At 39.6% G+C, this 24,957-nt stretch overlaps 1 long non-coding RNA gene across 1 annotated transcript in view; it reads left to right on the forward strand.

Moving 5' to 3' along the window:
• Positions 1-10,478: 10,478 nt before the first annotated feature.
• Positions 10,479-24,957, forward strand: part of LOC134420246 (uncharacterized) — a 28,646-nt gene continuing 14,167 nt past the window's right edge. The window contains exon 1 of the long non-coding RNA XR_010028290.1: positions 10,479-10,531. This is a non-coding gene — a long non-coding RNA (uncharacterized LOC134420246). The remainder of the gene's footprint in view (positions 10,532-24,957) is intronic.

Below are 24,957 nucleotides of genomic sequence, written 5' to 3' on the forward strand. Positions count from 1 at the left end.
TGCTAAAAGAAATAATGCCAAAGGCATTAAACAGTGCCTCATACTCCCCCTCCTGCTGTTTAATTTTCCTCCTGGTTTTTAACCTTACTTGTCTTATAGTCTGGAAAAAAGTATTTGACAAACAATCTTCATGTTTTTCTTTTTTGCCCGATTAAAATGAGACAAATGTTTTGCAGTTTTTATTCTCATGAAATAACAGGAAACAAGAAATGTTAGAAACTATGGTCAACCTTAGTCCTTGTACAAATTACAGGCATATGTTAAAGAAGTGATTTGTAATTATGAATCATAGTCAGCAACTTTTGCATTCATAGGAATATTTTTATCTTCAGTTTCTCTCAGTGTTTACTTGATTCCTACTAGAAAGGCAGCAAGAATTTAATTTCAGTGGTTTTGAGTGTAAATACAGATTTGTCATAGATCTTATTATGTCCTTGCTGAATTTCATTTTCCTGAAGTGGGTGGGGATTCTGATATGAATTCTGCCTGGCGAAAATCCCTTCCAGTTTCATCTAAACAGTGGTTACTCTGTACCTGCATTTTAAAAATTCTAAATTATTTCAAGTCCTGCTTAGAAAACTAGTGATACAGTAACAGAGTTTATGAGCATGTTAGTTCCTGGAGACACTGGCATCCAGATACAATGAGTTGAGACAACTAAAATCCAACTAGGCAGCATCAGGGAAAGGATCTATACCTCCATGATGAAAGGGAGAAAACAAGGGTCTTTTCTTTCTAACCCATGTACCAAAGTCCCATATTGAAGGTGCTTATAATCAGCATCATTTTAAGAGCTAGTTTTGAAGAAGTGAGGACTAAATATTTTCAGATGTTCATACTAGTTTACAGAATTTCTAGGAGTTACTATTATAATTTAACTTTATTCAAGTTACATTCACATAAGGTATGTTTCTTGTATAAAATAAGTATCTGTTAAGAAAAAACATAATTAGAAAGTACTAAAAATATTGCAAAAAATTTGAAACATGCAAAATTAAAATGGTAATTTATGTGTAGGAATATAGTAATTATTTACTGTTGAGACTGATACCTGGAAAGTATAAATGCAGATTTGGCTAAGCATGAAAATAATTTCTGCTGTATGATCAATTGGAAAAATTATCTGATTGCGTTCAACTTGCTTAAATAATTTTATAACTTGCTGAAAACATTTGTTTAGTTTAATTCAGTAAAACTTATTTAGATCTGCTTCAGTGTCCCATCCAGAAAATAGCACACCTACTTTAGGCAGCATCCCCTCTACATAAACCTGAGATTGCTGCAAATTGTTGTCCAGATGCTCTTTAAGAGACAAGCAGGCTATTTGCCTTGGGTTGGAAAGTTCCCAAGAGCTAACATGAGGATTAGCACTGGTATGTCAAATACTGGAGAGTGAATTCCCAGCCTCCAACATGCTCTGCATGAAAGACTATCTGTATCCTCTGTATCCTTTTAATCTGCAGCCCAGGAAGTCATCAATTTAAATTCCTGTATTGAAATAAGCCAACAAATAGTGGCATTTGCTTGCTATCTGATTTATGCTTATGTTTACTTAGCTTTTGTTTCCTGAAAATCCCCTCTTCTTTCCCCAGTCACACAATATATCAGCTCTTGAGAGCAAAAAATCACATGCAATTTTCTTGCTCCAACAACTTTGCTTGGTCTTGTTGCAGCATTACTTTTTTCATCCTGAGCTGCAAAGGGAATAAGGCTGAATGCTAACATTTTGATTTCTTGAGGAGAGGGCCAGAGCCTAATGGGTTAGTTCCTGTCTCCACACTTGAGCACATGGTGTAGGCAAGGTTTTATTGGAACAAACACCAAACATGGGACCTTCATTTCTCATAAGAGGTTAGAAGTGCTGGGGGACCTTTGAATGCCCAAGAAGTATGTTCTTCTTGCCCCTGAGCTGCTGTGGAGCAAATGGGAGCTTGATTTGCTGTATTGTCAAGGCTGAGAGCCTGGTATTAACAATGATCCTGTGGGAAGAAGCTGGTAGTCCATTTAAACAAATTATTAATTTTTCAGGAAAACATAGACTCAAGTTAAATGATTTCTCATGGACATTTCTGCTCCTCTGAGGCCTGTAATCCTTGCCCTGAAAAGGCAACATCCAAAACATCCTATTAGATCATGCCTAGATCTAAATATTATTCAGAAAATTAAAGAGAAAGCATGGACTGTGATGTGTGTTTTGGGGCTGCTTGCTTGACAGATACTAGAATACAGGAGGGAGATAATTGGGGCTGTGGCTAAAAGAGGTGATGGTGGAAGCACTGCTGAAGGCGACTGCATTATACCAACAATTCTTTTTCTAGTTTGCTGCCTAAAGACTTTGCTAAATGCCACTGGTCTCAAACAAGAAAGCAGAAGCTACTGCTTTATCAAGGTTGTTGCTTAATCCTTTCTAAATGGCAAAAAAGATCACAGCCTTTTCTTCTAGAATAAAAGTCTGAGCAGTCATTTATGCAAGTTTTGTTACTGAGTTTCTTATTTAATAATTTGTTAACTCCAAGGCAAACAAAACTGAAGTGGGATCATAGAGGCATACAACCCCAAATGTTACTGCACAGTGATATATACATTGAGTTATTGCATGCATTGATAGGTGTTACACATTAATTGTTTCCCTCTGTTTGGCTTGTGTTCTATGCAGATTAGAATATGATTTCTCAGACAATTCAAGTTCCTAATTATTGTGCTCCTCATTTCAATATATTTAGCTGTGCTTAAACATCTACTGAAATTGTGAAGTAAAGTATGAGACAAATTGAAATTTACTGCAAATTAATTTTTAAGACAAGAGAACTACCTAACAATCTCAAAGTAAACCCTTGTAGTAGAGCAGTAGCAATCTGATTAAATAACTAGTGAGTTCCCTTTTGCTATTATTAACATATTTGTAATTAAAGAACAAAATTTCAACTCCCGCACTCTCCAATTGACTTACAGGGTTGAATGCTCCTGGCTTGAAAGCACTTTTGAAAATCAGATCTTCACCACAAGAGTCTTACAAATGCTTGTATTTTGCCGCTACCTCTCACACATTTCCTACTCCAGGTACCATCTGTAGCTATCACACTATGTCAACAATGCCTACTTTCTCACCAGGTGTGAAAAGCATTACTATTCATATTCTTTATCTTCTTAATTACATCTTGCCCTTCTCCTTCTCCTCAGGTATCTTAAGTATTGATCACTTCACAGCCACTTGTGCCAATGTGAGGTTGGCTGTCCACTTACCTCACTATCATCAACAAACAAAAATGCACTGATTACATATTTTATAGCAGACTATCTTGCTGGCTTTTCACTATGACACTGTTTTTTTCAAATGTCTGCAAACCAATCTCAAGCTTATGTTCTTTTCCTCTCCTCAGGCATCTTTTGCTGTATTAACTTGTCCAGTAGGTATATTATTTATAAACTGACTTGTAATCTCTCTGGAACAGCCTTTTATTTAATCTCCGGACTCATTTTATCTCATTAAACTTGTATCACATTTCTTCTTTTGGAAATAACCGTAATTCCCTCTTTTATTCACTGAAATATTGCCAGGAAGCCTTCAGTTTGTACTCGTTTGCCATAGCAGAGCGATTCCAAGATGGTTAAATTTAGGAAAAAAGCAGAAAGAGACTTTTCTGAGCTACCTAAGCTGTTGCAGTTGGGTGACAGCATTAGAAGTAGGCAGAGGTGACAGCATGACTCATTTCATTATGCTGAGTACTGATGCAGCACTGGAGAGATGAGATCTACCTATTAAACTGAATTGCCTGCAATCTGCTCTTAGGGTAGGAGTGTGGGTTTCTTATCTTTACTGCCCCCAGGAGGCTTGAGATTATTCAGAGCAGATAGAGTGTTAACCTGGCAGTTCTCACACAAGCATGCCGATCCTTGGCAGAAAATGACCTGGGGATGCAGGTCGGCAGGTGGCTGAAGAAGAGCCAGCATGTGCCACACGTCCAATAAATCCAATGGCATCCTGGCCTGTGCCAGCAATAGCATGGCCAGCAGGAGCAGGGCAGTGATTGTCCCTCTGTACTCAGCACTGGTGAGGCCACACCTCAAGTGCTGTGTTCAGTTTTGGGCCCCTCACTACAAAAAAAAACATTGAGGGGCTGGAGAGTGTCCAGAGAGGGGGATCAGAGCTGGGGAAGGGTCTGGAGCACAAGTCTGATGAGGAGCAGCTGAGGGAGCTGGGGGTGTTTATCCTGGGGAAAAGGAGGCTCAGGGGGGACCTTATCAATCTCTACAGTCACCCGAAAGGAGGCTGTAGTGAGCTGGGGGTCTCTTCTCCAAGGTAACAAGTGACAGAGGGGAAATGACCTCAAGTGTGCAAGGGCATGTTTAAATTAGATATCAGGAAAAATTTCATCGTGGGAGGGGTGGTCAAGCGTAGGAACAAGATGCCCAGGGAAATGGTGGAGTCACCATCCCTGGAGGTATGTAAAGAATGTGTAGATCTGGCACTTGGGGACACTGGACAAGTCCAGTGGTGGACTTGGCAGTGCTGGGTTAATGGTTGAACTCAATGATCCTAGAGAGATTTTACAACCTTAAAAATTTTATGATTCTATACCTCTATTACTATGTTAACATTAGTACACAGTAATTTAGGCATTGCTAAGGACTATCATTTCTCTAGCTTTTCTTTTGCTGTTCAACTTTTAACAGAATGTGTTTTATCAGCTTTCTGGAAACCTTCTATCCCTGACAGTATGCTGCAATATTCCTGCTAGGTCAAGAAGAGAGTATTGCACTTCAAGGAAAAAATGAACACTTACAAGTCTGTTGGGGGATGGCAATGAGAATAAGCACAAGTCTACAACACATGACCTTCAAAGAAAGACCAAGTGAATTGGTATGTCTGAGAGCAAGCAACAGAAGACTGAACACACTTGAATTAACAGTCCTCAAGAGCATAAAAGGCTGCTTCAGAAAGAAAAAGGATGATCTGTTCTCTGTCCATGGTGATTAAGTAAAGGAATACTGAGCTAAAGCTGCAGCAAGAAGATTTGCTCTAAGTCCTAGTGTGAACTTGGCATACATAAGAAATCAATTATCACCTGCTCTCTATTGGCTCAGCCATTCTAGCCAGGTTCTTTAGGGTCTGTAGGCTGGTTCTGTGAAACACATTACTAAAGCAGTTATTTTTTATTATTTCAATTCTGAAAATTCTTTGGCCTTTTAATCCAGTTATGGCCCTGTTTTATTAGGTGTCCTATAAACACAAAAGTAGTTCCTGCCCTGAGGGGACAACTCAGAGTGTTAAAAACCACTATCTTTGATGTTTTGCTTTGTGGTAGGACTTAAAAGACACCAGGCATAACTGAAGCCCCTCTGTGCAAGACAGTGTGTCCAGACTTGACCAGCAGAGCTATCCAAGGATATTACAGCTAGAAGGGCTCTGCTCTGTAATGCTGTGGAACAAGGTCTCTTCAGGTTCTCACACAACCATTGCTCATCATGGGGCCGTATAATTGCAATAGTTGGTGATCCTATTTTAGGCTTTATTTTACATAAAGTGTTAAGTTAAGTCATCTTTTACTTTGGAAGGCCCTGTGAAAAATAGATTGTTTACAACATAATCCATGCAACAAGAATAAGTCTCCACTCTGTTGCCACTCAGAATGGAAAAGATGCAAAATTTAAAACTAAACAAACCCACTCATAACTTTGGTGGCTTCTTCAGATGTTTCTCACCATTTCTTGACATCTGCTTGGTTATATTTCTGCAAAGTGTTGAAGACCCATAGTGAAAATTGTTTGTTTTTGTTTCGAGGGAGAAAATTTAATCTGGATAAGTTTTATTTTTGTAAATAAGGAATTTTACTATATAGTTGATTGGAGAGGGTTACCAAATGCTTCAGCTAAGAAATTTAGTGAAGAATAGTATTAAGTCATCATTGTTGAGATATTAAAACAAAAATTATTGTCATCATGCTTTCCACTTATGCAGCATCTCTCATTTAAATCTTGTAATGCTGAAAAAAAATTCTAGAAGTCCTTCAAGAGTACAGAGGCACCAAATATATTCTTACAATATATTCTTACTTGAAGAGAACTTGCAAAGACAGAACAGACAGAAATTCTTACTGATGTTCTTAAGAGTGAGGAACACAAGATCCAGTAAGAAGGTTTTTTGCTTGTATTCCTAAACTCCCAATTTCTGACTTTTCTTTCAGAACGATGGTTGCTGTTCTGCTACTTTACGAAAATCTATCTAAAACAAGTTTCTATCCAACTTGGTGGAGAGGATTTGTAGTTTCCTGTGTAAGTGTAGAGAAATAAAATAATTTATTTCCAAAGTCAAGTGTATTTACCATGCAGAGAAGAACTACTTCCTTAAAGTTTAGTATTAGAAAAGATAGAAAAGTCTTTGAACTATGGACTAAAATTTCTTCCCCATTGCAGGCTCTTATTATCTAATCCACTCCCAAATGATCCCTGTGCCAGAGCAATCTATATCTGGAAAATAAGTTTTAAGGATACTTTTACAAAATATGGATGCATTTAAATTCTGCAGACCTGAAAGTCATGGGTTATATTTACAATACATATGTTGTATGCAGAACATTGAGTGAGGAAATAACAAGCTTTCTGCTTCATTTATTCTGAGAAAGCAACTAATTTCTGCTGTAAATATGCTTTTGCCTGACTGATGGTTACATTGACTAGTGCTCAAAGAGAAATACATATCATTTGCTCCTGATATTAACTCAGTTTGACTTTAGAATGAAGTGAATGCTTGATTTTTAGCTGCAACAAACAAGAGCTTAACAAGCAAAAGAATGAAAAAAACTGTTTCTAGATTTCAAGTTTGAGCTGGTTTGACTGCAATTGCTAAGAATATGGTGACTCAACTTTGAAGATTTTTAGTTTGTCTTTGCACTTATAAGGTGTCCATATTGATGTAGATGATTTTGTCATGGGCCTTTACACTAGGATAGAAACTGCATTTATTCTATTTGCAGATAACACAGTGCCAAGAGAGACCACAAAGAGCTAAGAGGGAAGATGAGAATTTGGAGAAGTCGTGACAAAAACACTGAGTGACATGAAAGTGTGGGATGTGTTTGAGTAAGGATGAGTAAAGGTTCTGTTCTTACACAGGAAGAATCAGCTACACAAGCACAGGATAGATTTCAACATTAGTAACAGCTCTTCAGAAAAGGACTTGGCAGATGTTGTAGATCACAAGCTGAGCATGAGGCAACAGTTGCAAAAAAAGGAAAATGCTCTAGTACAGTGTACAAGGAGCCTGCCTGGGAAGGCACATCAGCTGCTCTTTCTGCTCTACTCCACACTCAGGGCCTGGGAGGTGGAATAGAACCTCTACTGAAGTTGCTTTTGGTTATTTTCTGTGATTCAGGACATTATTGTACCTGAATGGTCCTATGGGTTCTTCATTACAGTGGTAATGTATATTATGGCCAGCATTTTCAAATGTCGGTATTTAATCAGAGGCATGTATGTAACAATGTTCTCATCAGCCACGTGCATGGTTTAATTTCCACAGCTTGTTTTTAAGTTTTGCACATGCTATGGGTAGAGAAGAACAGAAATGCCAACATGACTTCAGTTCCCTGACTGCAGCAGATGCTCCAATACCGATTCCTGAGACCCTAAATTAAGCAGTGATAGGATAATCTGCTACTAATACCTAGTACTAAGATTGGCTTAAAATCTGAAGCATGCAGTTAAGTGTTTCTTCCAGCTTCTGTATTAATAGCAATAATTTAAATTCCAGATGGTATTGTTATCCTTTTAGATGTTTAGTCACTTCTTGTGTCATTTTCTGAACTGTAGCCACAGTTTTCACAGTTCAATTGCATGTGGTGTGAAAAGTAATTCTGTATTATCTTTTTGGAAGTGTCCAGAAGAACTAGAGAATACTTTTGCAGTGGTTGTTAACATTGACAATCTTAACAAAACCATCCAGCTGTCATGAAAATCTCTCAGGTGCAGACTGAATTTTCTGGAAACAAGCAGCTCCACCTCACAGCAGCCAGTAAGCCAGAGGCTAACATGGTCATCTAAATTAACACTGAATGAAAACCTAGGTTTCGTACTTCTCAGGTGTATTTTGGAATTGCTGGCAGTCCATTTAAACACCAACAGCAGATGTTCCACAGTGCATTGCATATTCACTGTGGTAGAGATGGCTTCTACATCATGGCATTTGAGTAACTGGGTTGGAGTATGTGAGGTGAAGGCTTAGGACTCTGCTGCAAACCACATGCTAAAAATGAATTTTCTGTTTGATAGGCGAGCACCTGAGCATTCAATATCTTAGATAGCTTTCTCTGTTAAGTGTTGACTTCTTTTTTCTCTCAGAGGAATTATGAAACAGGAACTCATGTAAGAAATTGTTTTTGCCTTTTGCAACAAAAAACCTGTTTTTTAAATCAATAAATGCAATTTTTTTGCCTGTCAGTGCCTGGATATGGTACACTACTCCGGATAATGTTGCAAACTTTATGTTACATTTCTGTACCATTGTTCACTCCCTATTCCCGTTTATCTGTCTTTTTTTTCCCCTTTTTTCCCCTCTTCTCTAGCCTTTCCTTGTATAAACATGGGGAGCCATCACCCTCCATGCAACCTGCCAGCAAGTCCCATTCTCAAAGGCTTGAGTTGACTGGTGCCAGCAGGGTAAGCAGTTCACATCCCCCACCCTCTCATATATATTATTCTGCACTTAGCAGAAGTGGAGCTCATTTCCCACCTTGCCATCTATTAGAAGGGCCAGGGCTGGAGTATTTTTCCCTTTTGCTTCCATCCTGTGTTGGTACAAGGATGCCACTACAAGCAGCTATTGAAGAGACGTTGTGGCTTCCCCCTCACCCTCAACTCCCTTCTCACATAAGCACACAAGCAGGTTTTAAGAGATAAATGTAATTCATTTTTTCTCTTGAGAGGCTGGGAAAAGCACTCCTGTGATCTGTTGAGCAGCTGAGATATAAAGGTGCCATACAGCTGGAGGGAGTGGGGTGAGTGTTCTCGTCACCTGACCTGCATTTTACAATTCTCAGCACCCAACATATGCCTAACACATTGAGCTCTGCTGACAGGCTGTCTGCCTTTCAAATGGAAAAATATGACCCCCACTAGTGAGCACTGCTCTCTGAAATTCCAGCCCAAGAGCAATGAAATCCCTCTTGTTCTCCTCTAGGTCTTGTCTCAAAGGGATATAAAAACCTCTGTGCTAAAACAGTTTTGGAAAGGTTAGTTCTGCTTTCAGAATGCCATACTTTTTCTCCTGTGCCTGACTACTTCCATTAAAGAGTCAGACAGGTTGGGAAAAGCCACTTGTGCAGTCAGAAGAGGGGTGAGTCTCAGCTAAATGGTTTGGTCTGGCTCAAGCTTATGACAGATGCTGTAGCAACGCTCATAAATCTGATGTTATTGGCTGTCCTTTGCTAGAATTATGTGGTTCATACCATCATCCCTTGTTCCTGGAGAGTTCAGAAGAATGCTTTATCATTTTGTAAAACATTAACATAAGCCTATTAAAATGCAAAAGCATCACATTAATATGGGGGTAAATCACCTAGTCTGGAGCCTTTAAGGCATGCTGTGAATTATTCAATACCATGATAGATTTAGCCAGCGCAACATAGCAAGCCTTTGATTAGCCCCAGGATAAATTTTGAGAGGTCATTAAGATCAATATATTCCTTTAAATCTGCCTTCTGTGTGTGAGTGTATGTGAAAGTGAAAAAAACAAGAAAAATAAAAGGAAAACTGAAGTCTTGCAAAGGACAATCAGAGATCTCAATCTTACAGGTTGTAATAAAACATGGCTGATACCAGACCCAGCTGACACAGCCTCGAGGCAAAACCACCTCTTCTGTTGTCTTGCTTACAGCAACAATTAGGAGAAGGGAGTTTCCAGTGAGAAACATGGGCATGAACCCCTGATAGCTGGGTGTCAGAGACAGTTTGTCAAATACCAGGTAAATAAACAAACCTGATTCCAGTAGAGCTGCTTCAAACAAAATGGAAAGCAAACACACTTTCAGCAATATCCAACCACGTGCATAAATCTCATGCACATAAATCTGTTCAGTATTTGTAGAGGAAGAAAACCCATGCAAACAAAATAAACCTGGGTAGGGTATTTGTACGTTCACTTGATTGGTTTTTATCTTCTTTAATCACAGATTATTGAAGCGCTGTCTTTCAGTCTCTAATTAGAAATATCACCAGCTAGGGTGAGCCTTTACCCCTGTTAATCTGACCAGGAGGTGCATTATGAATAATTTTGTCTGTATCTAGCCTGTCCTGCTTGCTTCTAGCACAGAAAGGAATGCTGTACCCACAAGTGTGTTTGATCAGGGACAGGACCTTCTTGCTTCTGCAAGTGTAATCAGCTTCTGCTGTTAATGTTCCTCTGGGAGCTGGTAAATGAGTAGCATGTGTAATTTCTTCATTAGCATCCCTGTTTACTCCCAGCTGTGCTTTGGAGTAGATTGGGGCAGGCTTCCCACCCAGCAAATGCAGTTCCTAGACTGGAACCACCACAGTGGTAAGTACCAACCTTATGAAACTTAGGTAACCCATAGTTGTTTATATATATTTTGGCCTCAGTCCAGCATCAAAGAGGAATATATAGACTCTCTTTTAGAGGATTCAAGAGCATGCTCCTAGTGTGCTTTGGAGGTTATCACATGCAGGTCCACTGCACAGTGCTCAAATTCCCTTTAGGGTGGTATCTGTGCATTGCTGGGTTCAGTGCACAGAGGGGAGATCATTGCCACAGCTCCTTTCCTGCCCTCCCACATGTAAAGTGTAGCATATTGGTAAGGTATATATTGATTTTTAAATTGCCAGAGGACTGAATGCATGTAATACTTTTACACAGATTTCCTGAGGCAGCTTTAAAGTCCAAGTATAGTGAAAGGTCACAATGAATAGAGTATATATGTTAAAGAAATGCTGTTCTTTGGCTCTGACCCACGCCTCTGGCACTTCTTTCCAAAAGAATTAGGGAAGACAGTGGACCTGCTAAGCTGCCTGGCAAATTTTAATACTTACCATTTTGAAATGGGTTTCACATGGACACCTATTTTCTCATGTTTTCTTCTTCTCATTCTGCTCACTTTCAGAGCTTTATGGCAAAGCACATTTCTCAAAAGAGCTCCTCCTCCAAAACACTTGTATCTTTTTTGTGTGTTGTTCCTCCAAATTTTCTAGTAGCCACAAAGCTCTCTGTGATGCTTTTCCTTGAAAAGGCTTTACCTTCACTGACGCTGTCTGCATCTGTTGCAGTGCCATCAGACTTGTAAGAATGCAGCCCTGCAAGATTTTCAGATAGTTTCTAACTGTGCTCCTGAGACATTGGAACAACATGACTGGGTTTTTATGGTGTAAATTACAGAACTGACATGAAAACAGATGAGTTTATTAAAACAGAGTGAATCACTGATGACATTTAAGTCTAATTAAGTCAAGCTACCCAGCTTAATGATTTTGTTCCCGAGGAGGTAACTGTTTGGGAATTCATAATGTTTAACACAGATCTTCTGAAATAGGGTATTGTACCTAGGGGTGCCATTATCAGGGTCTGTAATAGCAAATGGTTTCACTTAGAATGCTGTGCCAAGGAAAATCACAGCAAAATTTATCCCAGTTATTTGATAATCCAATCCCAAAATGTAGTCATGGTTGAATAAAAAACAGGGGGTGAGAGCAGGGGCAAAGGGGGTTAAGATGGCTAAAGCAAAAGAGGTAGTTGTCATCCTCACCTATGAGAGTGCCCGGTAGTTTTATGTTCAAAAAATACAGAAGTGAATCATTTATTTTGGTCTCAGTACCAAAAATAACTCAAATTAGGGGAAATCTGTTAAATGCTGACCCTCACAGTGGTGTTCTCCACAGATTTCAAAATAAAAGTTCTTCTTAAATGCTCATGAGTGCCCTAGTTGACTTTTCTTATTTCTCTACTGGGCTGCAGCATTTCTGTCTCTATGCAGCCAAGACATACTTGTAATTAATTTTGATTTGCAGTCTGTGCCTGCAGCTTAACAGTTCAAGGATATTTTGTTGTGTAAACTAGATACTGTTCCTCTGACATAACTGCTGTTGTACAGAAAACCTTCCTGGAAATTAAGCCCTAAACTCCTTCCTTCAGCACCAGGATGATTGTCTGCTTGCTCTTGAAGCACTTGAATAGAAAATTATGCTTTTTTTCTCAGCAGAGTGTGTTTAAACAGCCCTGTTATCACTGATGGCACACAAAGCTCAAAGGGGCCAGTACAACCCTGTATGTTGTATCAGCACCTTCTGGGACTTGCAAAAGTCACATCTTCATCTGCATATGGGAGGGATAGATTGCATATAGAGCTTTTTTCCCCTGATACTCTGCAGTCAGGACAAAGTCACAACTTGATGATAACAAGGACCTTGACCCAAGTTCCCTGGAGGTAGCTATCTACTTTGGGGGTTTGGTTTCTAATTTTTGGGTGGGTTTTGCTGATGACAGTATATGTGGCAGAGAGCAGAACTACAGATCTTGGCACTTTCAATGGTTTTTGATGATTGCACAGAGCAAGAACTATATCTGTAATGTGCCTCTCATCAAAAGGTACCCTTTGCAAGTCTTCGGCTTACTGAAGTTCTTCATTGAGTCCTCTTGGCAAACATATAGCAAGGTGTTATGAGGGCTCTGAAATGCTCTCTGGTAATGCTGTCTTCTAACCACAGATTTCTGTGTAGGGTGATAGGGCATTTTTATGTTACTCAGTTCTGTCACAAGGACTGCAAAGAGTTACATTTCAGAGTTACAATTACATGGATGAAACACATATGCACTTTTGCATACCATTTTATTTGCAAGATTATCCTCTTTCTTATTTTAATTTGAACAGCATCACTGACTCAATTTACTCCTTATTTCTGCAGCTGTGTGGCAAGAAGCAATAAGCACTGGACTCCAAAACATCAAGTGATGTGCTCAGTACTTTACAAATATTGAGTTCTTATTAGGCAATAGTGACCCATGTACAAAGCCAAACCAAAACAAAAAAGAACCCCAACCCAAAATCTGAGAAACAGACAAAACAACCCCACATGCAGATATATAAATAAGTAATAAACCTAGATTCATTTCAGTGCATCTGCAGTACGTGAATAGAGCTATCACATTTCTTGCTTCGTGGAGAGTTGTCATCTGTTGTGTCCTTACTTCACTGTAAAGTTGTACTGGATCTGCCAAAGCATATATGCAATATTAAACACCACATGCAATGGATCCGTGCACAGCAAATGTTATGTAAACTGTTGAGATAATTTTAAGTCCTAATTTATGTCACTGCACAAATCTCCTCTGTTTGTTTCTCCAGCTAACTTAACCACTCACACAGTTCATTTATTGTTTCAACTGGGAACTTAAGAACTACAGACCCTTTCTAAAGTCAGCAGGGCCTTGTTCAGAAGAATGGACATTTATTTAATTGCAGTGCATATCATTTCAGTATTAAACTGCCTGTAAATGCTGTTCCACTGCTAGATTTTGTCCCACACAGAGAAACATAAAATAAAGAGTAATCTGGCTTGATAGGCCTGGAGAGAGGTATAACCATGAGTGGCTAATATAGAAATAGCAAAGATGTTTACACAGAGAGCTATTTTGGCCAGCTGCCAGGAGCCCAAGCACTACACTTGATTTATATAGATATTTGCACAGCCTTGCAATCTAGAATAAATGTTGTTGATATTACCAAATTTATTGTGAGTGGAAATAAAAATATGAATACCACTGCAATAAAAAGCTGCATACTATTTGTTTTCCTTTCCTTGTAGATACAGCAGCTGTTTGCTGTTTCATTGGGAGTCCTTAGTCTCACATTTCCCTTAACATCTAGCAGGCTGGGTGCCTTGGACACTCCTTGTCTGCATGGCTCTGAAGGGTGTATAAGATACTGTGATCTAGCTTCTTCCTTTCTTTTTCATGAAAGTTCTGTTAAAGTGTTCTCATTTTCTAAAAACAATTTTAAGAAAGAAGTTGTAGCACTCTTCAGGATTCATCATGCTGCAGGGACTAGCCTGGTAGTCATGTTCAGAAAAATCATGTGATAAAACAGGATGTCTCCAGTCCAACATCCTGCTCAAAGCAGGGCCAGCTGAGGGATCAGGACAGATTGCTCAGGGATTTAACAAGCTGAATGTTGGAAAACTCCAAGGCTGAAGACTGCAAAACCTTTGTGAGCAGCATGTTAGCCATTGTTCCTTTGGGGAAAATAGATTTTCATTATAGCCAGTCTGGAACTCTCTTGTTTGCATTTATGGCTGTTTCCTTTTGTAATCCTCATTTTCTACTGTTAGTTTTTCCTCTTGAACACTTTCTCCTAAACAGTGAAGCCTGGGAAATCTTGTTTGAGAGGACTGAGGCAAAGAAGACATTGATTAGTTCAGCCATGTTTGGGCTTGCTGTCGCATACTCCATGAAACAAAGTTCCCAACAGTTTCCCTGTTTAGTTTTTTATACTAAGGGTTCTTGTCACCCTTGATACCCCTTACTGGTGTCAACTTTAAGGAAGCTTTAGCTTTGCTAGTGTTGTCCTTGCATGTCCAGAAAATATTTCTAAATTCATTCTTCATAGCCTGTCCCTGCTTCCACCTCCTTCCACTGCCATTTCATATTGAAGCTTCATCTCAAGCTCCCTGCTTAGCAAAAGTCTCATGAAGAATCTGCTTCTCCTCCTGAATTTCAGGGGAGATCGTTTGTGTGTTCAAAGGATGCTGTCCTTGAGGTTTACTGAGTTCACAGAGATCCTTGACCCTTGAGAACTGCCTCCCTCCAGAACCCACCAGGGCCCCCTGAATAAACTGAAGTCTGCTCACCTGAGTCCTCTGCTGCTGTCCTCCCTCACACTTATCAGGATTTTGAACTTCACTGTTCCATGGCCACCACTGCCAAAGCTATTCCTGATTACCATATCTCCAGCCCATTCCTCCTTGTTAGTGACAGGCAGATCCAACTTGTGTCACCTTTGGTTAGCCCATGCTACATCAGTATCAAAAAGGTGCCTTTGGTGGAACAGGCTCGTTTTGTTGTGAGACTGCATCAAACTGTTTTGTTGCTTGCAATCAACTTACAGGCAACTGAAGCACTCAGGTTTACTGGAATGGATTTTTGCTTTTCTTTCTTTGTTTTCTGAGAGACTTTTTAGAGTTATAGTGCTCTGATGAAATTTTGCTGTAGTTGGGTAGATGTTTAGTACTCAGATCAGTACAGCTGTGCACTAGTGAATCCTGCCAGGCCTAACCCACATCTGTAAACAGCTGTACACAGCAGTTTCCTCTCTTTGGATGCCTTACTGAGCACCTTAGTCCCAGGACACAGGTGCAGCCCCCATGCTGCCAATAGTCATGCTGGTTAAATTCCAAGGGTGGAAACTGGAGGCTTGGAGGAGTTTTATGAGGTTTTTCCAACTCTGAAAATGGCAGTATGATTGTCATCCAGAGAGACTATGCTCTGACTCTCTGCCATTTTTCAAAGATCCCATCCTTTGCTGTTGCTTGCAGTGTCCTCTCATGCTCTGAGTAACTCCTGAAGTGAAGGACAGAAGAGAGCTCTCTTAAAAATTCTTGGCATTATCTGTGGAAGATGGTGGGCCTCTTAAATATAGGCAAAGAGTTTTAGAACCTTCTATACCCACCAACAGACTACCCTGACTTTCCAATGGCTTATGCACCTTTACCTACAAGAAATTAAATGTGGCATTTTCATTCTCTTTAATTGGGAAAAGCATAAATAAATTACTACAGAATGTTGCTTGAAAACTGTTTTTTTGTATAACAAAGATATAATGGAGATGTCATCTTTTATATAAATTCAAAAGAAATTCCCTTTACTTCTATGAAAATAGGGGGAAAAGGTGATACTATTTGAAGTCATACTTGGAGCAACTTATGTGCATTTCATAAGTATGACACCCTTCTTTCCTTTAATGTTCATTCATGAACTTGATCTTGCCTCTCATATATTTCCTTTAAACATTCCTTAGTAGCCTTCAGGTCAAATGTGCAGATTCAGAGGGCTCTCCATGATTAAAGCATATATAACTTTCTTGTACAGTCCAGTGTCTGTTGTTAGGCATTTGGGGAAATCACTCATTTTTTTTTAAGAGTGTACAGCAAATGCATGTTCTTCAGTAAAGCTTATATACCTGTATTTTCCTGTGTCCTATTGCCCCTATTTTAAGAAGAAAGAACAATGAGTCTATGCTCAAAACTGACTTAAGTGTAATGTATAAAGTGAGAATGTTATCTGTGGAAAGAAAACAGGGAAATTGCATAGCATAATAAAAAGATCTAACTCTTAATCTTGAAATGCACATTAATTTTTTCAGGCCACTTGCCAGTATTTTTTTTCTCCTTGTCTAACTACTCTGAGGAAAAACAGTATTTATCCTTTTCTGATAATCAGAGAAGCAAGTGGTTTTGCCCAGGGACAAAAAGAGTGTATTTCTCTTGTGTTTTGAAGGCAAGTGCATGCTCACTTTGCTCACACTGCAACAACCTAGCAGTTGTACAGATTCAGTCGTGGGACACTGAACTCAGGGTGTGTCCTGCTGAGAAACTAATGACTTCTGCTTGGCTTGGAGCAGGAAGAATGAACTTCTATTTGCTTGCAGAATGCCATGTAGAAATTAACACTCAAGTGAAAGCTGTGGGGTTTATTATGATCCTCAGACTACTTGTGGGGTTGATCTGAAGTGTATCCTCTGATGTGGAAAAAAAATCAAATGTTCTCTGCAAACGTTCTCTCTCTGAACTTCTTATTAAGCAAAATAATAATTTGAGAATAAAGGAAGGAGTAGAACACTTGCTGGTATGGTTAATACAACCTTCTACTTTTCTGAAAGCAAATCGCAGTGTCCTGTCTCAGTTCTTTCTCTGTCAGAATTAATCTTGGAGCTGCTGTAGTGAGAGAATTCTATAAAGGACTAAGATAAGTGCTGATAAAAGTGCTGGCAGTTTTGGAGAGAAAAAGGAGCAATTGCCCATTATTTTGGGGAGTAAAGTATAAATACTTTCTTTATTCTCCACTGTGATAGTCTCATTAAAATTGAGTCACTTGACTACATGCAAGTACTGCATGTGGTCTATTTCTAGAATAATGGAGAGCTCAGATATCCATCTCATTCTTAGGATCTTATATACAGATTAATCTATCTTTTAACAAATGCTTTCTAAATAGTATGGGATGCCTCTGGGGGAGGAAGGGAGAGAAAGAAAATCTTCCTAAAACTCAAGAAGAGAGGAAGCTATTGCATGCTAAATTACACTTATGTAATATTTCTCTATGTCAACCACATGATCTGGGGAGAGAAGGAACTGAAATCTACTATGCAGAGGGACATTTCCTTGTAATTTACATATTCCTTAAAATTTCTCACAGAAGATACATATCCTGTACAACAAATCTGAACCTACTGATTCTTGGTTTTACAGACTCCTTAGAAGTAATCCATGTATCCTCAGGAACCACAGGTTGAAGTATCTGAGACTATAATTACCAGATTCCTCAGTTGTTGATTTCAGCCAAAGTGGCATCTGCTAGGTACTGCCCTATGGATTCCTTCAAAGAAGCTTTTTACATCATCAAATATGGAGTAAATCTAACAAGTGCATGAACTTGTCATTTGATTGCATCTAATACTGATACTTATTTCCTTTGAGCAATGCTGACTCTTGTCAAAGTCTGTGAAATGGAAAGGAAGAGATGAACCACGCAGCCTCTCAGCTATGATGCCAGAAAACAATATATTTAGTCTTATCTCTGGTAAATACAGCTTTGTAGGCTGCCTTATTTTTGACAACTTTCCCCTTTCTCTGTTTTAAATTCATAGTTGCATCCACATGGCATCTTCTTTACCAAGAAGATAGAATATGTTTGAACATCAGAGCTGTCATCCTTTGCTAATTGTGTCTTAGCTGACAGTTCATTATCCAAATTTTCAGTGGTCACCAGCCACTGCTCTTTCAGGGCTTCCTGTCTGTTCTCCTTTATTTGTCTATTCAGATACACCCTATAAGTTATGGATATGTCTAGCGTCCCTGCAGCTCCTGGTCTCCTTCTCCTCTGCTCCTTCTTTTGCTTTCAGAAGTGCTCAATCACTTATTTAGGTTCCACTTTGTAATTTTCTCCTTTGTACTTGAATGATGTACATGCAGCCACAGGTTGCATCTTGCTTCTGCTTCTTCCTCCACAGAATGAAAGGGCATTCAGGAGCCAGAAGGACTATCTGTACTAAATTATTTCCATGAGACTTTTCAAATCTTTCTCAAACAGAAGTCCCACTGCTCCCACCAAGTCCCCCTCTGAGACTTTAATTTCTTTCCCTAAGCTGCCTTGTTGTCGTTCTTCCTTCAAATGTTACTGACTCCAAGAATAAGATGGAAAGGCTCTCACAAGCTTTTCTCATCAACTTACCTTATTTTCTCCTAATAGCTTTTGCTCCTGTTTTTTTCCTTGTTTTTTTTTCCTTCCCCAGTGCTGTGTGACAGCATGACTGAACTACTCCCTTTCCTTCCTTCATCCATCTGGTGGCTCCTTCTATTCATGTCCTAAACACATTTTAATGTTCTATGCCCTTAAACTTTTATAAGTCTTGCCACTATGATCCTACTCTCTTTCATCTTGAGTGTCATGCATTTGATGATAGCCTCTAACCTTTTCCCACCTTCTACACCCGCTCATTATTCCCTACTGCTGTGTCAGAAATGCAGCTCCTGCAACAACCTTCTGCCTGGCAATCAAAGCATGTTTTTACTTCATTGAATCTTCTGACTCTCCCTTCCAAGAAGAAATGCTTCATCCCAACACCTCATCAAGCCAAATCTCTGTCTTTGGTTCCTTTAGTGTAGTCCTCAGTGCCAACCCCATTGCTCTGTTCACTTTCCTTCACTCCTGGTGGCTGCTGTAATCTCCGAGCATGTGGGTACCTCCTTCTTCTCATTCAAATGCTTCCTCAAAGCACATTTTATCAGAGCTGTTGTCACTAGCCTGTCCTCAGCATTCTAGTATGATTTACAGGCCCTTTAATGATAAGAGAAAAAGCGAAAAGCAAAACTAAACTCAACATGAACATTGTAAGTCGTCACTTTCTCTGCACCTTCAAAAGAGTCTTTTTGACATCTGTTGTTCTTCAGGATAAAGTAGGACGGTGTTTGTCTTGTAGAGCACCACAAACACCACTGGTGCCTAACAAATGTTGTTAATAACTGTAACTGGTCCTTTCTTCTGAGCAGCCACTTGGAATTGTCTACGTACAGGGGTTGTATAATCAGGCTGCTGTCTCAAGGGGCCTGCTGCCAGCATCTCCATGTCCCCCATGAGCAGCAGGGCATGACTATGTTTTAATAATGAGCTATGAGATGCTTGAGGTTTTCATCTCCTTCCTAGCGAGAAAAAGCCAAAGTAAATGTATGTAAGAGATCCTTGTCTGAAGCGAAGACAAGATGACATTTTTGTGCAGTTCTAAAATTCTCTTTAGACTCTTTGTTTGCATTGTGTAAGAAGCTGCTGTGACAATACACAGTCAATGTGGATGAGAAACAAAGGGGACACTTATGTGGGACATGAATCCTATTTCCTGAGGTACTCTTATTACACAGTTATTTGCTGGCTGAAGAAGTGGGAGTCTGCTACCAACTTCAGCAGAAGGGCAGTTTGGTCTGCAGCTTCCCATTTCAAAAGCAGCTCAAGAAAAATATTAAGACCTTCAAAAAACGTGGCTCTGCTGCTGAACAAAATAGATTACAGAGAGTAGCCAAAGAACTAAGTGGCTTTCATAAATGTGTGTTCAGCTGCAGGAGAGACCAGATCATTCAGTGGTTTCCCTCTCTCAGCATAAGCCGGGAATTTGGTGGATGGCTTATATGAAGACTTACATCCTTGTTTTGCATCTGAATTCCATGGCAGAAAAATGTTTGCCCATGCTTGAACTCAATGTGGATTTTTAAGAGACTTGCAAATAGCTTTTCCCACATCGGACTGTAGCATGTAAGAGCAGCAGCTCCCAGGTGCAGTTCAGAACAGGAGTGTAATAGCAACGTAACAGCCTATTACAGTGGAATATGGACACAACAGGATCAAATTAACTCCCAGCAAGAAGGGAACACTTACAAAGTGCCTCTGAAAGTCCACTTGAGGTACACTAAGATCTTTGTTCTTTAGTAAGAATACTGTTAAATTACAAAACTCCCTTCATCTCAGACAAGGAGTTCTCTCTCTGGCTGCTGGGTTGTTTTTTTGGTTTCTTTTTGTTTTGTTTTTGTTTTGCTTTTTTGTTGATGGGGTTTTTGTTTGGTTTTTTTTCCAAGAGAGGGGGATGAGTGAGAGGAGTGGTTGGTTGAAGTTTCTTTTTCCCCTGAGTACTGTTACCAGCTATTCACACACTTGAGTTTATAAAAAAGGCTCATTTTTCCACAGTCTGCACTCTCTTTCCCAAAGATTTAAAACAGAGCAGTGCCAGAAACATTAGAAGCCTCCTTTCTGTGAGACTGCACTTTCTGTTTAGCAAAACAGACTTCTGAACAGATTAGGAGTGCATTTACTGGGGTTTTAAAAGCAGAGAATCTCGTCTGAACGTGACTCTGCCACATTGTTGTTGTGGTCACTTGTAGCAAAGGAAAATACTCAGTTTTAGTGGCACTTCTTGACCTGTTCCATACAAATCTGAACAGCCATACACAGTTTGGGGAAGCTCTTAGCATTCAGCTTGTTGATGCTGTCTGGAGTTGATGTTGGCAGGATTCCCAGGAGAGGTTATCACTGCTTTGATCATATATGCAATATCTCATTTCAAAGTGAGGGACAACCCCAAATTTCTATGTAACTTCTAATGGTGAAGACTACTCCGCTATCAAATGGAGAAAATAATTTCTTTTTGGCAGTGATTTTTTACTTTGTAAAGCAAGTGATAGACTGCTACTTAGGTCTGCAAGTGAGTTTTCCTGTCTGTTGCACATGAAACCTCTTGAGACATTGAACATGAGCCTTTGCCAATAGGTATTAGCATGCTTTTCTTCCCTCTCTTAGGCAACTCTTTCCATTAGATCTTAATACTTTAGGCAAGAGAGAGAAAGCAAGAGAGACAGTGAGAGAGAGCAAATTCGTCTTGAATAACACAGCTTGTTTACAAACCTTCCACAGCCTGAACTAAGCCAATGGGAGGTCTCTAAATTACCTATTGGAAAAGCATTTCAGGAGGGTTTGTGTGCTGGAATGGAATTGATAATAAAAGTTGCTTGTCTGTACCCTGTGAGCTGATTAGCTCAGGAAGAGTACACACAGTGTTACAATTAGCATTCAAAGCCTATTCATCTGTACACTGGCACAGAGAACAGTCTCTGTGGGAGGCTTAACTGGGAGAATTATTCCTTCTTCTATGCTGTTTATAGTTAGTTGAGCTTTAAAGGATCCAAAGCCTTTAAAGACACTTGGTCTTCAGGAAATCATTGAAGATGCTAGAAGCTGAGGTGCTTACGAATTGTCAGGTCTCAGAGGAGCTGCTGTATTGCTCTCTATCAAGCCTGGCATTTTGCACTACAAAAACATTGCTTAATCAGTAACACATCTAAAATAATGTCAGTAGTCAGGATTCAGTAGCCAAGACAATTGAACGTGTTATATGAGACAATTCTTTCTGCAATGTTGCAGTTGCTAGTGCAGATGTGGAAAACCACAAGAAATTGAATAAATTAGTGGTCCTATAGCACTATAGATATGCCTGTTTTTCCAGGTATAATAATAGGCCCTGCATTTAAAGAAGACATTACAATTTAAATAAATGGGGCTGAAATACCATGGAGCACCACAAGTGTGTGATTTCCTAACATGGGGCATTGCATTAACAGTGCTCTTGCATGCAGGTTTATCCAAACAAGAGTTTGAGCTTCCTTCTCACCCTTCTGTAACTGTCAATACCAGGGAAGATTGACAGAAACCCACAGGATACTTACACTGCTCCCACTCAACCAAATGCTACATTGGGAATCCCAGACTGCCCTATCCCTGACTAATGTGCACAAAACAAGCTCCCTTCAGTCCTCAGCTGTGGGCAGGCGTGGGGGACTGCCAGTCCCGCTGCATGCAATTTTCCATTTTTGTCCATGTGTCCTAGGAGCCAAGGTTTTCAAGGACAGCATCTCCATGTGAGAATGGCTGTGGGCCATGTCAGTGCTTTACAAGCTTCCCCTCAACAAAAGGAAAGAAGAAAAGCCTTCATGCTCTGGGGGGAAGTTGACCTCAAAACTCTCATGAGTTCCCCAAGTCAATTTGGATTTTGTTGTCTTTTGACTTCCAAAAGGTCTTTGTGTCTACTTTGTTACCACAGAGGTTATTTGCTCTCCAGCTACTACTTTCCTGTCACGTTGCAGGAGCCTGAGTGCTGTGAGCACCTGTCCCAAGGGTTGAGAATCCATTCAGGCTGTTCCTGACACCAGACAGATGTGGGAGCTGGAAAGGCTGCTTGTGCAGCCAGCTTGTCTTTCTACTCTTTGCAAGATTGCACCCTGCCTGCATTTCTTCCCACTAATGCCTCACTGAAAACATCTTTGTGTATTAGCAGGATGGTAGCCTCTTTGATAGTCTTTTGGGCTACAAGTGCTTTTAGCATTCAGAAATGCAGTCTGAGCTCAGTCCCAGCCCCTCCCTCGTTATCCTGCTTCTGCGTCTCAGCATCTGCTGAGATCGAGCAATTCCCTTCCTTCATTTATATTTATATTTTGAAGGTATTTATAGATTCAAGCTATGGCCCCACGAGTTTTCTTTTCTCTGGGTGTTATTTATAGATCTTTGATAAGCATCCCCTAGTATTTTGTTCTTATCTTCCAATGCTTATGTGCTGATTGTAAGCAGTTGCTTTGCTGCCTCCCCTCCCTCGCCCCACCATGATTTTGCTCTGCTTTATTCCAAATGTAGTGATACTAGGTCTCATTTTAATGTAACTATATTAATTGAAAATGAGGCAGCCCCAGTAGATATAATACATAATCCTTCAACAATCCAGCCCCTGCAAAATAATCTTAAATGGTTTCTATTTTCTTACCTTTTAGAAGCTTGCTGCTGTTTCTTCTACTGCCTGGGACAGGGCCTGTCTCTAGCTGTCCTTACAGCACTCAGCACAGTGAATTTCCTCTTGCCTCTGGGTTCCTTCTCTTGTTCTGTAATGTGAGATAATTAGAAACAAAGGCAGCAATGACTGAAGAGTGAAGAATCACGTGTAAAGCCAGAATCTCACCAGCTCTGCTTTTGTAAAACACTTAATTTTCACACTGAACATTCCCAAACTGCTGTAACTGTAAGAGAGTTAGAATTGAAGGTGATAATGATATGGACTGGTGCAGATTTCCCTGAACAACACACAAAATCAGCAATCTAGGCTCATAAATTAAGTTCAATAGCTGTGAAAGTGCCTTGAATTATTTAGCTTACTTGTCCAATGAGAACTGAAAATTATTAAACTCTTGACAACTGATGTATGTACAATTTTTTTTCACAGCACATTTTTCCTTGTGTACAGTTGGCATATTTTTAGAAAAACATGGTCCGTCATTCTTCTGCCCTCTGACTCATTTGGAATCTTTTTTATAGATTTTTCTTCCATTTCCCCCAAATAACTTCGCTCTAATTTTGCCTCCAAGTTTCAGACAGTTCTTTGATTGTATCTTCATGAGCATTCTGACCTTAAAATATCTTGACTTAAGAATTTGTTGGTGTGATATTGCAAGCTAGATTCAAGAAAGAAGAATATGATTTTCCTCTTAGTTTGCAGGTTTTTTTTAACTTCTTGGAACAAGTGAAAACTTAACTTGTTCCGAAACAACTGGGGATTTAGTTTACATCTGCCTGGGCTTTCCTCTGGTGAGAAGGCATTTTCTTAAACAAGTAATATTGAAAAGCAGACACTGCTGCAATTTCAAATAGTGGTAGATAACAGGAACTTTGTTATGCAGTCTTGCTGGTTTTAGGAATGCCTTTCTCTCGTTATCACTTAGTGGCTCCTGGTATTTGTTGAAAAAGTTGATATTTACATGGGCCTTACAGAATCAGGAGATATGTGGCATATTAGAAGCATTCTGTTTTCTTGAGCATGTTTTTCAAAGGTTACTTTAGTCTAGAGCAACAAAGCTTAATACGTGCTTGTTGAAAGGTTTGATTGGTTTTCTTTTCTATAACCTCAAAAAGTTTAACCTTTTAAGTGAGTAAATGCATATATTCAGCATGAATAAATTTCATGGATTTATCCAGAATATTTCAGGGAACAGAGTAAGATCATTTGTCACAGCAGAGGAGAGGATGGCAGAGTGATTCTATCAGTGTGCTGCTGAGCCTGGACATCCTGTGCTGCTTTCACTTTTTGTGCTGCCTTGTGTCTCTGAGTGAGGGTTTAGGTTAGAAAGCCATAAAAGTCCAACAGGGTGGAATAAGCTGAAAGCTTGGAAACTCAAAACCTGCAATTTCAGTGACTAGTACACCTAGTACTAGTCACTGAAATTGTAAGATTAAGTTACACTGTATAGGGGAACATTTCTCTGACAGACTCTTTACACATTTTACATGTATATTTTATAGTAGGGTGAGCAGTTTCCCAACAGCATCATCTAAGGCTGCATTTTAAAAGAGTCACCTCTTACGTGTGCAAGAACATAATGGCCATCATGCACAATTTGCAAACAGGTCATTGCTGGAAAACCTGAAGGATGTTTGAGGCATTTTAATTCTGCTAGTAGGAGCAATAACCTAATGACGGTAAATAAGATCATTCCTAGATGAGGAAATGAGGGATTACTTGCCTAATAAGCCATTTGTATAAGGAAATGCTTATTCAAGGCTGAAAATGTTTCCAAACTTCAGCAAAAATCTTGTAATAAAAGCCTCCAATCTGCTGTCACTTTATCTTCACAAATCTAAGATGCTGCTGTACAGTTAAGGTGTGG

The sequence above is a fragment of the Melospiza melodia genome, chromosome 1, assembly GCF_035770615.1.
Source record: "Melospiza melodia melodia isolate bMelMel2 chromosome 1, bMelMel2.pri, whole genome shotgun sequence".
Classification (NCBI taxonomy): domain Eukaryota; kingdom Metazoa; phylum Chordata; class Aves; order Passeriformes; family Passerellidae; genus Melospiza; species Melospiza melodia.